The sequence below is a fragment of the Podarcis gaigeae genome (genome assembly GCF_964106915.1).
Source record: "Podarcis gaigeae genome assembly, chromosome: 1".
Classification (NCBI taxonomy): domain Eukaryota; kingdom Metazoa; phylum Chordata; class Lepidosauria; order Squamata; family Lacertidae; genus Podarcis; species Podarcis gaigeae.
Genome location: NC_139678.1, coordinates 115,144,845 through 115,165,727, shown reverse-complemented (window position 1 = coordinate 115,165,727; position 20,883 = coordinate 115,144,845). Strand labels below are relative to the sequence as shown.

Below are 20,883 nucleotides of genomic sequence, written 5' to 3'. Positions count from 1 at the left end.
GGGAGGTTTTTTGTTTTGTTTTATTATATACTTTGTGTTCTCATCTTGTATTTTTATGTTGTGACCTTCAGATGAAGGGGGGGGGGTATACAAATTTAATAAGCAATAATGAAATACTAATACTAGCCACAACAAGTATGTTCTACCTCCCCAGTCAGAGGCAATATGCCTCTGAATTCCAAATACTGGGAATTGCAAAAGGAAATAATGCTGCTGAACTTAGCCCCTGCTTTCGGTCTTCTCATTGGCTATCTGGGATAGCTCAGTTTGTAGAGCATGAGCTTCTTAATCTCAGGGTCATGGGTTCAAGCCCCATGTTGAGCAAAAGTTTCCTGCATTGCAGGGTTTTGATCTAGATCATCCTAGTGGTCTCTTCCAACTCTACATTCTATGATTTACATCTGGTGGGCCACTGTGAGAAGTTGGGTGCTCCATCATGGAGGTCACGTGTTGCGGTGAGATCACCAGAAACTGCCTCCCTGTTGTGGGGCAGGGCCATTTGGATGGCCACAATACCCCATTGGTTGCCCCTCTGTTGCTAGGGCAGAAATTGGGTAAGTTGGGTTGGCTATTGGCTGCTGAGGGGCTACTTAAGCTGCTGCACATTGCTGAAGAGTTTCACTTTCTTGCAATGTGCAGCGGATCACCCGCCCTCCTCTCCCTATATTTAGGGTTGTTCTTATGGCCTTGCTATGCCTGTCTAGGGGTCGTCTGTTTAGGAGCAGGGGCCCGGTAGGAATTTTGCCATTTGGCTGATTGGCTGGTGCCACTTGGTTTTTGCCTACCATGTAGCAAATCGTCACAACTTTGTAGGGTTGGCGGTTAGGCATTTGGTTCAATGTTTTGGGGAGGGGACGTGGTTGGCTGTGCCTGCCCTTCCATTGCTGCTAGGGAATTCCGTTAAAGGAATCCAGGGGCTCACCTTGCTTTTGTCCGAACCCTGTCAAGGGGCCAGGGCCACGCCAGAGCCCCTGGGAGCATCTGGGGTGAGCTGTGAGATTGAAGGAGTTCTCGCTCCCCCAGGATGCTTTCCCTTACTGACATACGGTGGTGCCCAGTGTCAGTCCTGTTCCTGCTGCCGTGCAGGTTCAGGTAGTCTGGAACCAATGCCTAAGCAACCACTCACATGCTGTAATCAATAAAGTCGTGGCCAAAATTTAATGCCAAAAACCTTAAACTAAAATCTGTGTCTATTGTGTCTTCATTTGGGGGTGGTTTTGGGGGTCTTCACACGCAACAGCAGGCTGGGCTAGGTGGGCCACCCTGGCCCGATACAACAGGCTCTTGTGCCTAGTAGGTTTTTTTTTTTAATGTTTTATTGTTTTCCATGCTTATTTATTTATTTATTGAATTTATATACCTCCTTATACCTGGAGGTCTCAAGGCGGTTCACAGAAAAGATCACAATATATAAAATCAAAATAAGAACAATAACCCAATAACACCCCCACAAAAAGTGCCACATTTTAAAAGGGTATAGGGTGTCCATCAGGTCAACCAAAGGCCTGGTTAAAAAGGAACGTTTTTCCCTGGCGCCTAAAGGTGTATAAGGAAGGCGCCAGGCGAACTTCCCTGGGGAGAGCATTCCACAGACAGGGAGCCACTGCAGAGAAGACCCGTTCTCGTGTTGCCACCCTCTGGATCTCTCGAGGAGGGGGCACACAAAAGAGGGCCTCAGAAGATGATCCCAGGGTCCGGGTAGGTTCATATGGAAAGAGGCCGTCCTTGAGGTATTATGGTCCTGAGCCGTTCCAACGTTATAACTCTTTTCATATATGGATTGTATACTGCTTTGTGTGGACAGGCGGAGTCCCCAGATCCTGAGCGGTCCCGCCCATTATGTGGAATAACGACTCAAGACAACGTGCTATGGGATTAAATTGGCCACAACTTTATTAAATTTCAAATGTGGGTAGACCTTGGCTCAGGCATTGGGTGTTCTCCCTCCCCAGTGCCCAGCCGGGGATCTAGGGAGCTTCAGGGTTATCCAGAGTGTGTGGGGGGGATGGGCCGGCTCTGGAGAACATATGTTCAAGCAGAGATAGCCGTCCCCGTTACTCCGCTGCCGCAGGGGAGAGCAATGATGACCTTTCGGCGTACGGTCAAAACCTCCCTTCAGAAAACCCCTTTAACGGGGAACCCTGGTATCGCCGCCGCAAAGACGAAGATGGACTAAAGGATTCCGCCCAAGGCCTGATACCACCAAAGTTGTGACGTTTTGCTACGGGAAAGGCGAAACCTGCCAATGCAGGGAAATTCCTTTCTGGCCCTTTAACAGCGACCTTAACGTAGCAGCGCCCGCATACCTGTGAAGAAAAGTCAACCTGCAAAACCTGTGAAGGAAAGTTAACCTGCAAAATAAGACATTAACTGAGGGTGGGTAGGGTGGGAGAAGCTCTGGAGCCAAGTGAGGATTCCCAGGTAAGATCCTCCCTCTATTGTGTGTGCAGGTAATCCCTCCCCTACCTGGCCTGGTCTCCTTGGCAACGCTTCCCCCAGGTGGGATTGGACAACTGACTGGGGTAGGCAGAGACCTCCAGGTATCCCACCTGAGGGAAGGCAAAGCCAAGCCTATGCTGATGGAGCCGCTCCAGATCCAGGGGCTGCGCGCGTCCACGCAAAGGGCACCCCCCGTTTTAAGTGGGGAGCGGTCATTGTGAGCTGATTGTGCTAAACAGCAGCACGGAAGTCTTTTAAACAAATTAGTTAATTCTCAATCTATAGGGCCGTTGTTTGCCTTTTTTGCACATTCGATATCTGTGCCGCTTCCGTTCCTGCAAGAACTGCATGAGCAGAAACGAGCTCCCTGATCCTAGACTGTATTCCCACGCTACTGCTGGGAAGGAGTAATTGTCAGCTCTAGAATATTATTGCATCTCCAGTGTGTCTTATTGTTCTTCTTCTTCAGTGCTGAACTATAGCAGTTCAATATTGCTGGCAACCAGCAGTGCAGAGCACCATACCAAACAACATGTCTTAATAACGTTTATCTATATCCCAAACAATATGGAACTGTCAAATAGGATCCTCCTATGCAAACAAATGATAGCATGTGGGGGAACTTTGAAATTTAGCCTTTCTGCCCCTTATATTCTCCAGCAAGCTAATGCAATAAGGCTAATAATAAAAGGCTATGTTGCAGGCCAAAAAGCCCTGTGACAGATAAAATAGAAATGTTGGAAACAGATGACGCTTTTGCACAATTAGATTTTTTCCGAGGCTGTGCTGCAAGGATTTTCCAGATCCCGTTCAGGTCTGATTGATGGTAAAATCATAACTACATCATATTAGCCTCAGAGTTCACTGACAGGTTACTGCAGATTAATATTGCTACTGCTGTTCACTTACCATCAAAGCCGTGGAAATATGAATTGAGCGGCTCCCGTAACAAACCCTGCATATTAAAAGCTGTGGTGCTTTACTGAACAATCTCTGCACTCTGTCAGGAGGCGAAAATATACAAACAGCCTTTGTCTGAGGTGGTATGCAGATGCAGGGCAAGAGGCAACACAGCCGCAGCAGTTACGATTATTGTTATTATAATTTCACGCAGAGACCTTGATATTTACGTAAATGCTGACCAAATAAATCATGCACACTCAATGTTATTTCTGTTCATTAGCTTATGGTTGATGATGACCATGGAAATGGAAAATGAATAGTATTTGGTCCCATTTCTCTCCCCCCACACTTTGTAATTCAGGACAGAGGCATAGCGTGGGGGGGGGTGTTGTGGCCCCAGGCACAAGTTTTTGAGGGGGCGCAATTTAGGCTCCCCCACAACAGGCAGGGAGCCCTGGCATTTGAGGCACAGCAGCAGGCGAATTGGTCTGGTGGATGAAGGCTGCGGGCAAGGAGCCTGTTGGAGGTGGGCTCCATTCACCATCCATGTGGGCTTCTCATGCACCCCCTGGCACGTGCCCCACCCCAGCTGCCCAGTCCACCAGAGGGCGCAGCACTTCCACTGCCCCGGGTGACAGCAATGCACAACACACTGCTGACTCAGTCCTTTGTCTGGTGTATATTTACCGTAATATGCACCTGCCTTTTAGGAAGATGTTAGCAAGATGACATGCTGTGTTTGATCCGTGTTCCGGGACGGACGGACCCTCAAGCCCTAATTTCCATTAAAAAGTGTCGTTAATTGGTTTGGACAGATGCATGAAGAACCTCCATGAGCATCTTTAAAATGTCATCTTGGGATCGTGAAGATTTGGTCTGGAAAGTGTCATGAGAAGGAAGGCTCCTTCATACACGACAACTTGATAACTTCAGTGCAGTCCCAGCTTCCTCTCTGCCAAGTCAGCAGATGGGTGAGGAATTGAGGACCCTCCAGATGTTGTTGAAAAGCTGGATAGTTCAGTTGCTTAGAGTGTGGTGCTGATAATGCCAAGGTTGCAAGTTTGATGCCCATATGGGACAGCTGCATATTCCCACATTGCAGGGGGTTGGACTAGATGATCCTCATCTCCCAACTCTGCAGTTCTATGATTCTACAGCTACAACTCCCACCATCTCTGACCATCTTGGGTGGAGCTGGTGGGTGTGGGCCTGAGTGAGAGGAAAGTAGATATATCTAAAATATTTGGGGGGAAGGAATTGGTTGAAACATTTGATTGTGGCAGTGCAGATGTCTTCCAATGCCTCACTTTTGCTTGTTCCTACACAGTTGTTGGGTGATTTATGGAGTGCTTGGTGAGAAATATTTAACTTAGTTGAAGTTAATAATCAAGACGCATGGCTGCATGTAAAACCTTTACATCAAAATTATGTCATGGTCTTTAGAGTTTGTTTATAATAATAATTTGGCGCACTATTACAGCTTTATCCGAGCCTAATACTGTGTTCATGGGCCAGCATTAAGCAAGTAGTCTCCCCAAATCCTATGGTTTTCTTTCAATTTAACCTTAACTTTGTTTTGGATAGTGACATTTTTTGCTTGCTTGCTTGCTTTATTTTTGGACCAGTGTTGACATTAGATATTTTGAGTAAGTGAATTATTGCAAGTGTCTAATTAGGTTTCTGACAGTGGAATTTATATTTGCCCAAAGTCAAGGGGTTGCTTTACAACCTGACAATCTAGCCAGGATTACAGTGTGTGATCTAAGCAGAAAATGTGTTTCTGAAGACATATTCTTTCCCAGCTCAAATTTCTGTTCTAAAATTTAATCTAATTTAATTCGTAAGGTCACACACACAAATGTGTTGCGTTTTGGGGGTTTTTTGGGTGTGTGTGGAAACCCAACCCATCCATCTTCAAAACAGAGTGTTTAATGGAATATTAAATTTGACAACTCCATGCAGGTTTCCATGTTTGTTAGCTTTAATACACCACATTAAAACATTCATTAATAAAGTGTCACACAACACTGCTTTGATTAGGTCTTAAAAGGTTATTGACTTGATATACACTGTTGTCCTTAGAAGGTAATCTGTGTAAAAATTCAAAATGTTCCAGAGGCCTTTTTTGTTGTTGTTCCCCTATTTCAAGCCTAAAAGGAGCATTCAATTCTTCAAAAATTGGAGACCCCACTATTGCTTTTAAAAGAAAATACAGTAAGTATTTGGTTGAGATATAAGTCAATGAGTACATGTGGGACTTCTAGTATACTCATGAGTGGACAGACGTATGTGGTTGCGTCACTTGTGTGAACCAACTGCTTCTGTGTTTGGGACTGCATGGCGTTCATCTCAATGTAACTTTTTCAAACCACTGTCCAGCCTCCCCCAGGGAGGTGACAGTTCAAAAATGGCTCTTCTGCTTCCAGAGACACTTGGTTGGAAGCTGCAAGGAAACTTGTAAAAATGATAATAGCACAGGAGAAAGAGAGAGAGACACAAATCCAATTATGCAAGTGTCTGAAGTGAAGAGAAGCACTGGATCAGTTTCTCAAGATTCTTCTTATTGGTTCTCTAGTTTCGAGCAGGTGGATAAAATGGGGTCAAGGCTGGTCAAGCCAAAGGCCTTTTTTCTTCATGAAACAAATACAAGATGGCACTCCACCACTATTTCACCTGCAGAAACCATCTGAACTGGGACTAGAAGTTGAATTTTCTGTCAGTGATGGGGCACCTGAGAGCAGCAGGCTATCTTAGGAGGCAGAGGGAACACTATGCATGCAGTTTCTGTCAATTTCTGTTTTCTTCAGTTTCTCATTTTTTTCAGTCAAGTTCAGCTCTCCACATTTCTCTGTCAGTTTGCACTGTTTATGTTTTCAAGGTCCACACAAAAACCCACCGCCTTGAGCATGCATGTCTGCTAATATGTCCAGTTTTTATGCACTTTTTGACCTTTTTTTTGCAAGCAATCCCCACCCAGTACAATGCATTTTTGTACAACGTTTGACCTGGAGAACATCGCAGAATTTGGAGAAGCCCAGCTTACGAAGGATAGCTGGGTTTTGGTTCGCATATTGCTTTGGGAAGTAATATAAGGTAAAAAAACAACAACAAAGCAAATTGAATTCTTATGCCATCCCTACGAGTGGCAAACACAGCTCTGTCTTCCAGAACCTCGCTGCTGCTCACTCATTGCTGTGCCTGGTATCTGCTTGCTGACTGCTCAAATAGATGCTTCAATGCAAAGCCACTGGCAGGTGTTGTATGGCAGACACGGCACCTCCTGAACAGAGCAGCCTGGGCTGCCTGCCTTTCTACCTGATTGCTTGGTCAGGGACAATGGTTTCCCAGTAGCACTTCCTGTTTCAGGCAAGGGACATTCCCAGTCCTACCTGGAGGTGCTGGCTTGGCAGGTAGATGATCTACCACCAAACTATGGCCTTTCCCCCTGAAGGGGACCCGCTCAGGAAAATTAGAATGGCTGGAAGGGGTGCACAGGAGCAGTGGCTTGGCAACCACCACCTGAAGTGGCCATCTCATGCCACCGATTGGTAAGGTGGTCATAAACATTTTAAGTCTAAAGGGACGTAGGACTTCTGTTGAGGAGGAGGAAGAGGAGGAGGGGGAGGAGGAAGGCTTTGCTCTTTTGGGAGCTGTTAGTAAGACAAATGACTCTGGTTTTGTATGAGAGACAAATCAAAGCATTTCTATTGGGATAATTCAGGTTAACAGACCAGCATTAGCTGTTCTATTGGACAGGTGAGACTTCTTGTCTTAGCGATTGTACGGGAGGGTAGGAGGAGAGAAAAAAGGAAAACAGATAAAAGAAGCTACCAATGGTTATATGGCTGCAATTGTATCCAAAGTGAAACAACCTGCTATTGGTTTATTATTGCCAGTGTCTTGTTAGGTTGTTTGGATAGAATCCATAAAACATGAGGTCCTTGCAAAAGGAGGGCATAGGCTTGGCAGAAGAGAGATGACTCCACAGAGGTTTCTTAGCTTGTTCAGTGCTTCTTTGAAGGACCAGTTCTAACCAGTAATTAAAATATTCACCTGAGTTTAATGTCACATGCTTCTTACACTTTTCTTCACCTTGTGAGGAAAACAACACATGAATCCTCCTACCGCACTCACACTGCTCTCTACTTACAAATATTTACAGTTTACACATAGTTTAGTCGAGAGTTTAACGAAGGTAGCAACAAAGTAATAAATAGGAAACCTCTAATCAGAGCACAATGCTATGCTTGGAGGTAAGTCTCACTGGGTTCAGTGAGAATGCCCCTTGGGCAAGTGTGTGTAGGATTGCAGCCCCAGCTTGATGACCCTTTTACAGGGGTAGCTATCGCTGTGCCCTGCAGATGTTGTTGGTAAGGAATGCTCTGCTTTGAGCCAGTCTGCCTACATTGAAGCTTGACAATATTATGCATAATAATAATTGGCAAAGCCAAGAGGTTTAGTGGTTTAGACCACAGCGCCACCTGCGTCTTGGAAGAGTCACTATTGGCCCCAAAATATGAAAGCTCTGAAAATCAGTACATGGTAGGAAGGAGTCAAAATCCCTTGCCCTTCCCTGTGGAACCAACTGCCATCATTAACAGTCATCAACAGTTATAAGGTTGTAGCGACCTCTGCTTCAGAGTATCTGAAGAAGTGTGTATACGTAAAAGATTATTTTAAAGACTGTCTTAAGACAAAAAGACTTGATTCTCTTAAGGGAGTTCTTTTTGGATCATCAGGTGGCACTGTGGGTTAAACCACAGAGGCCAATCAGAAGGTCGGCGGTTCGAATCCCCGCGACGGGGTGAGCTCCCATTGCTCGGTCCCTGCTCCTGCCAACATAGCAGTTCGAAAGCACGTCAAAGTGCAAGTAGATAAATAGGTACCGCTCCAGCAGGAAGGTAAACGGCGTTTCTGTACACTGCTCTGGTTCGCCAGAAGCGGCTTAGGCATGCTGGCCACATGACCTGGAAGCTGTACGCCAGCTCCCTCAGCCAGTAAAGCGAGATGAGCGCTGCAACCCCAGAGTCGGTCATGATTGGACCTAATGTTCAGGGGTCCCTTTACCTTTACCTCTATCATCTATCTATATCTATCTATCTATCTATCTATCTATCTATCTATCTATCTATCATCTATCTATCTCTATCTATATCTTTCATCTTGTTATTTATTATGACTACGACAGACCAACACGGCTACCTACCTGAACCAATATTATGCATAGTTCATATTTCCAATGATCCACAAATAGGGAGAAATCCTAGTTGCTTATGCACGACTGAGAGGAACAGCCCATGAACACGTGATATGAACAAACTTGTCAGTAGGGAAAGAAAAGAAAAAACAGAAAAGGACCCCCCTTTTATCTGGTTAATTGTCTCTCAAAGATACATTGAAGCGGATTATATGAACCAGCTCGCATCATCTGCAAGCTACAAGTTCTTCACAAGTTCATATGCATTATGTTTGACTTTTCCATACAACCTGGTGAGAAGCTCTTCATATGTGATCTGTTTCTTTTGAACCATTCCAGATGATTTTCTATCGCACACAACTGAATTGTGCAATCCCATTACAATGCGGGCAAAGCTATATTAGGTATGAGGTGAATCATAGCAATGCTTTCCAAGACTGCAGGGAGGTGGAGCTGAAATTTCTCACAATACACTTTTATGAGCAAATTTGTGACGTTGTTCTGTTACTGACCCCTGGGGAAAAAAGGAAGCAACTTTTGCACAATTTTCTCGGAAAAATTATCCGCTGTTTTTTTTGTGGCGGCCACCATTCCTACCCACAATGCCTTGGAAGGAAAGAGAAAGAAGGAAAGAGGCATGGGGGGGGGGGGAGAGATGCAAGATGCTGGCTAGGCTGCCAGCAGAGTGGCCACTCTGCAGCAGGAGCCATCCCTCAAAACAAAAACAAAAAAACCCTTAGAAAACAAGAAAGAAGCTGCACTACTGCTACTTTTATCACTGAGCCCTGCCTCGCAGAAGCTGTTAGAGAACTTCTCCTCCTTCGGGAGAAATCCATTAGAATAGTCCCCACAATTTCTCAGTCCGCAAGCAGTGAGGATAATTTTAGAGGCCGTTTCTGCACAGCTCCAGCTGCTATATTTGGAACGTAAAGTGACAAGCAAGACAGAATGTACTTGAAATAAAAAAAATAAATTAAAGTCTCATATATACAGTGGCGTAGCGTGGGTTGTCAGCACCCGGGGCAAGGCAAGTAATTTGCACCCCCTAACCCGTGGATTTGCGCCCCCTAACCCCCAGATGTTGCGCCCGGTGCGGCCGGCTCCCCCCTGCACCCCCCACGCTACGCCACTGTATATATATAATAAATGTTCATAAATGTACCAACCTAGCACATACATAGATGTGCGGGCCACATGTCTGGAGCAGCACAGGAAGACCGCCCTGAAACCATTTTGACTCCCAAACTGACCAAATGTTTTCTCTGAAAGGAGGGAGGGGGGTGAGGGAACCTTCCATTGTCTCAGGAATTGAGAAATCACCATCTCAAAGGAATAACCAGACTACCAGGAAAGGCAATCAGATAAGGCATTATCAGATAACCTGACAGAGAGGAAAAGCAAGAACATTCAAATTTCTGTTGTACACCACCTTTTCTATGATGTAGGTATCATGTTTGTGGGGGTTGGTCTTGGGTTACACCCCTTCTGTGATGTATGTATGATGTATGGAGGGGTGGTATTGAACTCCAGGGCAGGGAATTTAAAATGTCTATATAAGGGCAGGCACACCTTGGTTCTGGGTCCTCCTCCTTTCCTGCGTGTGAGGGGAGCACCCTGTTGAAACAGTTCAATAAAGATCAGGCTTACTAGCTGCTTTGCTTCTCAGTATTCTCTGGTTGGCCTCTGTTATTTTCTCGGACCGATGGAGAACCTACAAAGGACTCTATAAAGGCTCTTGTGTCCCCCATAAGGGAATAAGGGCAGATTTTTGTTTATTACATAATAACCTAGACGAGATGTCACCATTATTTGCACAGGAATTTTGCGCTGTGAAACCAATATATTCATTATGGTTAGTGATTTACTCATGAGGAGTGCCCCTCTGGATCAGACAAAAGGCCTACCTAGTCCAGCATCCTATTTGTTTCTGTCCACTGACATAACATCCTCAAGCTCATGCGGTTTATTTTTATAACCTCAAATATTTAGAAACGTTAAAGCACACAATTGCTATTGCAATGTATCTTACGACGTTTGTTTAATCGCATTTTTGAACTCCTTCATGCTAATAGAGTCTGACTTTTAAACAGATTAAGTAAACTTGATAAATTAACAAGCAAATATAGCAAATGATGTTGATTTGACCTATTAATCATGTTAGCTGCAACCTTCGAAGTATCTGAGGATTGGATGTGGCTTGGAGAAGCACACCTAAAAAAATAATTTCTTGCTGGGTAGAGATGCAAATAATAATAATCCTACAGCTAATAAAAATGCAAATATTCATAATGTTTTGTTCAAATCATAGATGGTCTATTAACTGTCCTTCATTGCATGGCTGAATCTTATTTTTGTTTGTGATCAGCATGAACATTGACCTTTGCCTCTTTCAATGATCTTTCCCTCTCTGACAAAGTTCATGAAAAGGTCACTGAGCTGCAGAGACTTCGTGTGTGTGTGTGTGTGTGTGTGTGTGCATGCATGCATGTCTGAGTTAGCATCGCTGCCTTTGATTTGATGAAAAGATATACCCCTTCCACGTTTTTTTACAAAAGGTATTTATATGAAGACTACAATGGAATGCATATGCGTTATTTCCATCATTAATTAAGAATTCCATGGATTAACTATTATCACCAGCTTTGCTTTTCATGAACAGCTTTCTCCGCCGGAAACTTAAGTGTGTTGCTGTTTTTTTTTAAAAAAATATATATTCATTATTATAATCATTCCAGGCTGCAGCAGTGATCAGTGGGGTTTCCTTCCTGTTTGTTTTAACATAACGGTGTACAGAAATGATCCTTTTGGTCAAATCCACACGCAAGGGAGGTTTCAGATCACGTGGCAAGAAAGAAAGAAAGAAAGATTCCCTGTACGTTCTGTAGATCCTTTTCACAGATAAATTCGTTTGCTTCATTCTTGTCTCACCGCAGAGTCAGATAGGATATCTCATGCAAGGTGCTCTGCTGACACTGTGAATTGCAGAAACACTGGTTTTGAAATCGGAATGGAGAAAGCCGTCCCCCTCAGGCTCTAAATCTCTGTTCGGCATTGCCTTCTATTTACAAACAGCAAGAATAGCTATGAAATGGTGAAAAATGCAGCCAAGTCACTTTGAGAGTGATTGTATGAGGTGGGTTATAACAATACTTTTCAAGACTGCGATCACTAGGTATATTCACACCAGGGGCCATTTATCTTGCAGATATACAGCAAGGGAAGTTCCTTGCTGCTAGCTAGCAAGCTTGTAGCAGGGAGAGGGAACGATCTCTCGGTTTGTCATTGGCTGTACATCACTACAGCTGTGCCCTTTGATTACACAGAGGCCTCTCCCAGCCATTAATAATAGGAAGCGCTTTTTGTCTGGTGAATGAATCTCAGCGCAAGCCTAGCCTAGGATTCAGTGAGCTAGAAAGGTAAATTAAAGGCAGGATTGTCTTCTTCCACTCCAGTTGCACAAGGGGAAATGATACTTACATATAGAAATGAATATGAAACCCACATGTTGATTATAGCTTTTGTCAGTAGCACTGGTGGGATAATTTATTGATTCTTTCATTTATTTGCATATGCTCTGTGTACACGGGGCAGCTGTACTCGGCTGAGATAAACCGCTGGGGATGTACAGATCTGGTATGCAAAGTCATTGTACAATGTGATCAGTGTGAGGGTTGTACATTAAAAGTGCTTCAAAACATGTACCAACACACACACACACAAACTACTTCAGAATTTGTCCAGGACAACAGAGCTATTTTGAACTGCAGCTTTCCCAGTGTTCAAATAAGAAGCACATCCAAGAGGTATCTACTATCATGGAAGGTCGATGGTAACTTAGCACCAGTTGATGTGGCTCCTTTGTGACCTTTCTAGTCCACTTGAAGTAGTAATGATCAGCATGGTGTCCATGTGAATTTGAGGTATTAGGTGCACTAGTTCAGTGTCTGGAACTCAGGTCTGATCCGCATCAAGCCACGATAGCCTAGAATGATGTTCACTTGCACATGGCTGGTTCTTGTGCCACTCTGCTCATGTGTTATTTAGAAAAAATATCAGGGGTTGGGCGAATGACATAGTTGGCTCTCATGGTAGAACGACCAGTGTTCGAAGGAAGGGTGCCAGCATAAGAAGCAATTATGATAATATCCTTGTTTTCAGTTCCTGTATACCAGGACTCATTAACCTTTTCGGGCCCAGAGTACACATTTAGAATTTTGAGAAAGTACGATGGGTGCCTGTCACAAAATGGCTGCCACGAGGTTGAGCATAGCATAGAATGGCTGGTGTGGGGATGTAGCAAGCCACAAAACAGCTGCCATCATGTTTGGCATGGCACAAAATAGCCGCCACATGTAAAAGTGCGGGAAACGAGACAGGTCCACAAAATGGTGTGGGTATGCTCCCCTTCTGTCCACTAATCACAGACAAGAGGTGGGTGTCAATAAAATATGGACATGTTTTAATCCTGTGTTTTATTTTGTGAACCACTTTGAGATCTTATGGTGCAAGGCGGTATATAAATCTAAAATATAATATAATATAATATAATATAATATAATATAATATAATATAATATAATATAATATAATATAATATAATATAATATAATATGAATATGTGTTCAGTGTAGGAGAGGCTAAGCAGCAGAACATACAGGAAATGAGCCAGAAGATCAACAAGTATCTCATGTATGGTGGGTTTTTGAGGGGATATTTATTGAGACTCTTTCAGAGGGTATTTACAGGATGTGCAAGCACATTGGTGCCTGTAGATAGTACCGGAGTGGTGCAGGATGGAAGACTCTAGAAACAGCTTCCAAAAATACTCCCAATCTGAAAATGCTATAAAAGGCAAACCACACCCATCATGAACAAGGGTTAGTTGAATCCCTTACTGTAGGGCTCTGCTTATTCCCGTTTTACTAATGGATGTTACCATAGCAGATGCCCAAACTCTACAAAGCACGGGGAGATGCATGGGTGCCACCAATCCACGCTTTCTCCACATTTCCCTGGTAACGTGAAAAGGTGTAATATGACGTCATCAACGCATTGACATTTTCCTAGCCACTGCTGTACTCCAGCTACATATTGCTGAGGGATGATGCTGTAGAGGCATCCTCTTATAACATCACCATATAGATAATGTCTGGGTGAGGATCCCCCTCCATTCTCTCTTTGAGGGAAATAAATTCCCTGAATTGTACATTAACATAGACACCCCCTGTCATCTCTGTAGTAGAACACACACCAGTGACCCAGGTATTATGTGAACTAGGCTGAGTGTTTTATTGATCAATTAATATGTGTTAATAGTCTGACAAAAGCTATCTTTTTTTTATACTTTTAAACCTGTAGCAAGCTTGCTTCAATGGGGACCACCTAGAGAACATTGTATACCAATGACAAACAATTGCTGCCTTTCATTTTCTCCCTGTGCACTTATTTCTCTACGTTATTATTTTCACTATTATTATTTATATAGCGCCGCGGGGCTTTTTGTATACATATATAAAAAATGAAGCCCCACACCGTCACCTGAAAGAATCTGAGCAGAACACCTCCTATCTCAGGTTTTCAAATCATGAAATATTCAGCTAGCCTTTCAGTTGTATTCAGAATGCCTCACTCAGAAAAAAACACACAAAAAACCTGCCTGTATTTAACTTCATTGATGGTCCTGTGACAACAAAGTTTCCCTTAAATCTCTTGTTGACATCTTATTTGGGTTATACAGCCAGAGTGTTTTCATTTCCTCAGGTCAAATTTATTCCCAAAGCTCAGCCCTGTCTCTATAAAGAAAGGCAAGGGAGGCAGGGAGGAAGAGTGCTTTTTTATTTTTTATTTTGGCTGGTTTACATTGGAAATGAAGGAATTGGAGTTCTACACATTTGGCTAGTGTCCTTTTCCTGTGTTTACAGTCACAGTTATCCTCTTTGTGATTTTCGCATCTGGGATAAACAGAAAATATGGTAAAAAATTTCCACAGGATACAGCAAACACACGCAAGCTTGCCTACACCTCCAGAATTCCTGGATGTCATGCTTTATTGCATCCTGTCAATAGGCAGCCGGGTACTACATCATCCTTGAAATGGCAGTAAATCCTATAGAAGGGGAGCTATGCTGGATCATGTGACAAACAGAGCGCCTGTTCTCTTTCCCTGCATATATATATATATATATATTTGCTTTCGTAGATTTTATATATATATTGTGCTACAATCACAGAGACAGAAGAAGCTCGAGGACTGTGGAAAAGATCATTTTACATGGGTATTTTATATTCTAATATTTCCAAATGAAGAACACGAAAAGTTTCAGAATCGGGTGCTGTTTATTAGGCTTAAGCATACACCTTTGCAATTTGCGTACTGTATAAGATACAAACCTGCACGAACACAACTGAGCAGGTAAAACAGCAAGAAAAAGCTGTTTCCAAATGTGAACTTTAAAAAACACCACTAAACAGAACTCAATTAGAATGTTATTATACAACTGAGTTCAATTTGTTGTATTTTTAAAAGACTTCAAAAAAAATCCATTGTGACTTCTAATCACAGGGTTTTTTTGGCATTTCTTGTCTGAGATGCACTGAACACCTTTTGGAGACCATTATTATTATTATTATTATTATTATTATTATTATTATTATTATTATTATTAGAATTAGAATTTATATACCACCCTATAACCAGAGGTCTCAGGGTGAATCACAGACTATGGGTATTCAATGGTTTGTAACTCCTTCTTATGGCGACTGGTTTATCGTAGGTGATCTTTTCTTTTAGCAAGAATCGGAAAGGATTTAACAGGGGGCAGGGGACATGGCAGTACACAACGAAACTCCAGAGGTTTATAATATAACGCAATCATTCCAACTGTATCATGTGAGTGTGAGAATCCACCGTTTGTAGTTTGTAGCTCTTGTCCAGTGGTGTTTTTCCATGGATAGAAGGTTCTTTGATCCAATGGAGCCCTCTGCCTCCTGGGAACGTTCTGCTTTATTTCAGGCCATGTAAAATAGCAAACAGCATAATTCAGTTTGCTGCTAAATAGATTAACCAAAAACAATATTTTTTTGGCATTCTGGATAAATCAGTGCACCCAAAGCCTCCTATCCTGTTGAATATTTAACTCGCTGATCTTTATGTTTCAAAGCTGGGGGTAAGGAAGACAAGGAAGACTCGCTAAATGTGTCGCAAGGCAGAGGTGATATACTTTTCCAAAATGCACAGCATCTTGGAAGTTTGCTTTCGTATCACCATTTATATTCCTGAAGAATAGACATGTCTTTCACTCTGCTGCAGCACTTTGTGACACTTGGATTTACAATGTTCAAGTTTAAGTCTCTAGCCCCTTGCAGTCTGTCAAAAACAGCTTCTCCAGCCATTTATTTGTGTCTTGTGTGCTCCGTCTGAATATCTTTTGTAAATTTATACTTGACAAGCCTCGTATTTCAGTGGCTGGCTTTGTTTCACAATCTACCTCAACTTGCTCTGTTGCATTAGCTGAAACAACAAATTTAATCCATGATGTCAATTGTAAATTATAGAAGAGCTGTAGTATATGCCTGACATCACTAAGGTCAAGGCCACGGGTGGGTTTTTTGCTCCCTCTCTTTTTTTAAAGTCAAATAACAGATGCAAAGGGCCCTATTTTTATTGGTACACGCTGAACGCTATGAAAATCAGATTAGTGCTCAGCACCACCACATTGTGTCCTCTTGCTGTGCCTAGTATAACAAAGCTGTTCATAACAGATTTCCAACGTATGAACATATAGTACAAAAGGAAATTGGTATTGTGTTTAAATTATGTATTTGCGGGTGGAGAATAATTTCACAGGAAAGATTAATTGAGGGGAAACATTTTGAACTGATTTGGAAGTTGGTAGGGGTTGACAGAGACGATTAGGAGGCAATATTGTGGAGAAAGCACTTATTTGCATACCATCCTAAACTACCTCGCCATTAAAGTATCTAAATTACCTCAGTGAATTCGGAGAACAGGAGTGGTTGATAAATTGCTTTTGCATAAATGCACTTTCCCTTTGCTGGAACTTAATTTTTTTGTGTATAAAAGGCACACACGAACACAGCAAACAAACCAACACATGAACTCCCTCAAGAAGAAAAATGGAAGTCTGGAATTTTCTCTGCAATGAAATGTTTCCAAATGCTGCTTGTATTTATAAGTGTCCTCAGAGTCTCAGAGGATTTGCCCAAAATGTGTTATTCTCCAATAAGGAAAGAACAGTTAATGAATCTTTTCTTCTAGGGTGGAATTGTTTATGCCTGTTAATTTGTGGTCTCGTTTTCACACAGGCTTGGCTTTTTATTATTATTTTAGCTAGAGAATTCACTCTGTTTAAAAACTCATTTGGCACTAACAGGGACAAATATTTAATATGAAGCAGACCATAAACTTAGCCTGCACTCTGATGTGCTCTTACTAGGGAGTGAGCTCCATTTAGATCAGTAGGGGCTTACTTCCGAGTAGACAGATAAAGAGGATTACACACTGTAAAAAGAAGAAAAGGGGGAGGTGAGATAATAGTTTCTATTTCTTCCAGCATAGTAGTTTACTCTGATATCAATGGAATCAGAATCACAGGAACTTCATTATACAAGCCGTCGTTTTGGCCTTGTTTCCAAACCACTTCCATTTGTTAATAGGAAAAGCTAGCCAAGACCGTCAAGGTTGAAAGGTACATTTGAAAGCCCAGCACTTTCCTGATTATCTACCCTCTTTAATATATTCCATCTGAGGGGAAAATGGCTCAGTTCATATGTAATACCACACAATATTTTGACACTAGGAAAACTGGCCTAGAGAGAGCCTCCTCTCCCTTTCTCTCCCTCTTCCCCTTCTCCATCCATGTGCTTGGCTTAATTAGTTACTTTCTGGTTTGCTGTCAAATACAAACTGGTTTGTATGGGAATCACAAACTACCAGGCAATGTTTAACTAATTATTTTCCTCAGAGGATATTTATTGAAATGAATGGACCTAACTGGATCGTGTTGATTAATTCCAATGTGAAACTTAGTTTCAGACCACCCATCGTTTCCTGGGTCAAATGCAATAGCACACCATGGTTTGTACAAAGCCACAAAATAAATTATTCCTCTAAGTGTGTAAGGGAGGAAAAAGAGACACCAAAGCACAAGGCTCTTTCTAGGTTTCCCCCCTCTCATAGCTCAAAATGATGTTTTGGCATTTTGTCTGAACTGTACTAATAAGTGCATGATTTGTGTGTGAATTTGTGGCATGCATGTATACCAGCACGAAGTCTGCCACTCTTCTTGTCAGCAACAACTGTTCATTCCTTTGCCACCTCAAGGTAGGACTGGAATACGCACGACATAGAAGTGTCCTTTACTTTTTGGAAGCTTTATGTGCATAATGTGGTGGCCAGACTTTAGGTGGTGGGGACTGTCATTATCCATGATCCATTCAGTATACAGTGGTGCCTCGCAAGACGAAATTAATTTGTTCCGCAAGTCTTTTCGTCTTGCGAGTTTTTCATCTTGCAAAGCACGGTTTCCCATAGGAATGCATTAAAAATCAATTAATGCGTTCCTATGGAAACCGCCTTCAGACCAGGTCCGGGGACAGTCTGTCCCCCGACCTCTTCTGAAGGCCGGCGGGGGGCGAAAGTCTTTGTCCCCCCTGCCTGCCTTCCCGGGAGAGCAGAGAAACGCAGTGCTGCGTTTCTCCGCTCTCTTGGGAAGGCAGGCAGGGGGGAGCAAAGACTTTTGCCCCCACCTCTTCTGAAGGCTGGCGGGGGGCAAAAGTCTTTGCTCCCCCCTGCCTGCCTTCTCCGCTCTCTCGGGAAGGCAGGCAGGGGGGAGCAAAGACTTTTGCCCCCCGCTGGCCTTCAGAAGAGGTCCAGGACCTCTTCTGAAGGCGGGTGGGGGGCAAAAGTCTTTGCTCCCCCCCGCCTGCCTTCAAAAGCCATCCGGGATAGCGGGAAGCGCTTCCCTGCTATCCCGGACTGCTTTTAAAATGCTGGCGGTGAGGAGCAAAGCCTTTCGGCCCCCGCCGGCCTTCCTGGACCTCTTCTGAAGGCCGGGGGGGGGGAAAGGCTTTGCTCCCCACCGCTAGCATTTAAAGAGGTCCCCGGAGATTTCCCTATGGGCTTTCTTCTTGCGAAGCAAGCCCATAGGGAAATTCGTTTTGCGAAGCGCCTCTAAGACGGAGAACCCTTTCGTCTAGCGGGTTTTTCGTCTTGCGAGGCGTTCGTCTTGCGGGGCACCACTGCACCTGAAGGAGTGTCTCCACGCCCATCGTTCAGCCTGAGGTCCCGCTCCGATGGTCTTCTGGTGGTTCCCTCACTGTGAGAAGTGAGGTTACAGGGAACCAGGCAGAGGGCCTTCTCGGTAGTGTCGTCCACCCTGTGGAACGCCCTCCCTTCAGATGTCAAGGAAATAAACAACTATCTGACTTTTAGAAGACATCTGAAGGCAGCCCTGTTTAGGGAAGTTTTTAATGTTTGATGTTTTATCGTGTTTTTAATATTCTGTTGGGAGCTGCCCAGACTGGCTGGGGAAACCCAGCCAGATGGGTGGGGTATTAATAATAATAATAATAATAATAATAATAATAATAATAATAATTTGCCTGCTCAATGTTGTCCTCTGGTCACTATTCACATCAAGCCCTTTGTCCCAACATATCACATGATGGACTCCAAGAGTTTACAGCTCTTCCTTCTTAGGATTATTAATATTTAAAGTGGACTTGGACCAGGCAGCCCTTCAAGGCCAGGAATTTCCTTTGTAAAATAGGATGCATGGGCTCCCTTGCATAAGATCAATCAGAACAAGACAGTCCATGCTCAGAGGCTTGGGATACCATCCGAAACAGGCTGATGGGGAGAGGGGATGTTTGATTGCACCAATCTCTGCCTGTGCAATGTTACCTGTGCAAAGACCTGCACCAATCTCTACCTGTGCAATGTTACCGGCGTCACTCCACTGGCATGGACTCTCCATTCAGTCCTCTGAACAGGTGAGCAGGTAGAAGTGCCCACGGGAGGTTCAGTGCCAGGAGCAGCCCACAAAATGTCGGATAGAGAGGGGTTGCATGATCCTGGATCCACTGGATCCCAGGCCAGTCTCACTTGACAGCCCTGGGGCCCAGTTGGTTGCTGTGCCAGCTCCTTCCTGGTGCAACCATTAGCCGGCCCCCACTTTCTGTCCCCCCCCCCGGCATGAGTGGCAGGTCTGTGGATGTGGTGGCATTCCCACTGCTCTGTTAACCGCTGCTTCCCAGCCGGGGTTTGGATCACAGTGCCACAGTCTAATAGACATGGCACAAAAGGAAGGAGGGAAGAGGAGGGAAGTGGAAACAAGCAAACATGGGCTTAGATACCGTACATAGTAGTATAATGAGCAGCTGGAATAAAAGCAGGTGCAGGAATGGAGCTGATCTCTACAGAATGGCATTGATTCTCACCACTCCCTCTGCTGCAGCCTGATGAATTATAGCCTCCTTCATTAAGTGTGAATTTGGAGTAGCAACCAGGTTGAAAGCATGGGCCATGCCAAGAGATTTCCTCCACTCATGTCTCACCTGACTGCCAAAGTAGATGAGATGATGGAGACCCATTGCCAGATTTATGGGTACCTGTTTGTTCTTTCTAGATTATCATCTGCACCTGGCTATAGTATGATCTATGGGAAGCTTTAAATTTCAGCTCAATCACCAACCATCTCAATGTCCTCAGGCAAGTCAGCATGTTACAGCTTCAGCCCTTGCAATATAAGAAGACGACTTACAAGATAATTATTAGGATTATTGAAACGAGGTACATGAAGTAATTGAGTATGTAGGGTAGGGAAAGCAGTAAAAAAGGCTTATCAATGTCAGCAATGTTCTTATTATTCATGAGCATGATTCAGAAATCAAGCACATGTAAATGTAATGTTGTTAAACCTATATAAATTGATTAAAACCTGAACCACAATGCTTTTTGCAATGATCATAAGGCATTTTCATTTGGGTTCACTAACCTGTTCTAACCAAGGCCCAAACATTCACAAGGATCGTTTTGAAGATCAGGTATGTTTTAAATAAATTCAAATTATTATTATTATTATTACAGCTGTAAGTTTCGTGCTTGACCCAAATAGAAAAAAAAGTTGCACATTATTCTCTTAGCAGGTTTCCATTTCCTTTAATGTTTTTTTTTTTTTGCAATTTATTTGTGTTATTTATGTAATTTATGTAAATGTACAAATGTTTTTCTTTATTTTATATATTTTATAATACCTGCTTTCAGCTGCCTTGAATGATGAATCATTTAGGTACTTTTGGATCAATAAGTCCTATGCGGCATGC

General features: G+C 43.3%; 1 long non-coding RNA gene across 1 annotated transcript; it reads right to left on the bottom strand.

Annotated features, from left to right (window-relative positions):
- Window positions 1-14,855: 14,855 nt before the first annotated feature.
- LOC310839397 lies at window positions 14,856-17,965 on the bottom strand. The gene is made up of 2 exons (XR_014561483.1): window positions 17,770-17,965; window positions 14,856-17,711 (listed from the first exon to the last, which is right to left on the bottom strand). It is a non-coding gene; the product is annotated as an uncharacterized lncRNA (long non-coding RNA).
- Window positions 17,966-20,883: the final 2,918 nt, after the last annotated feature.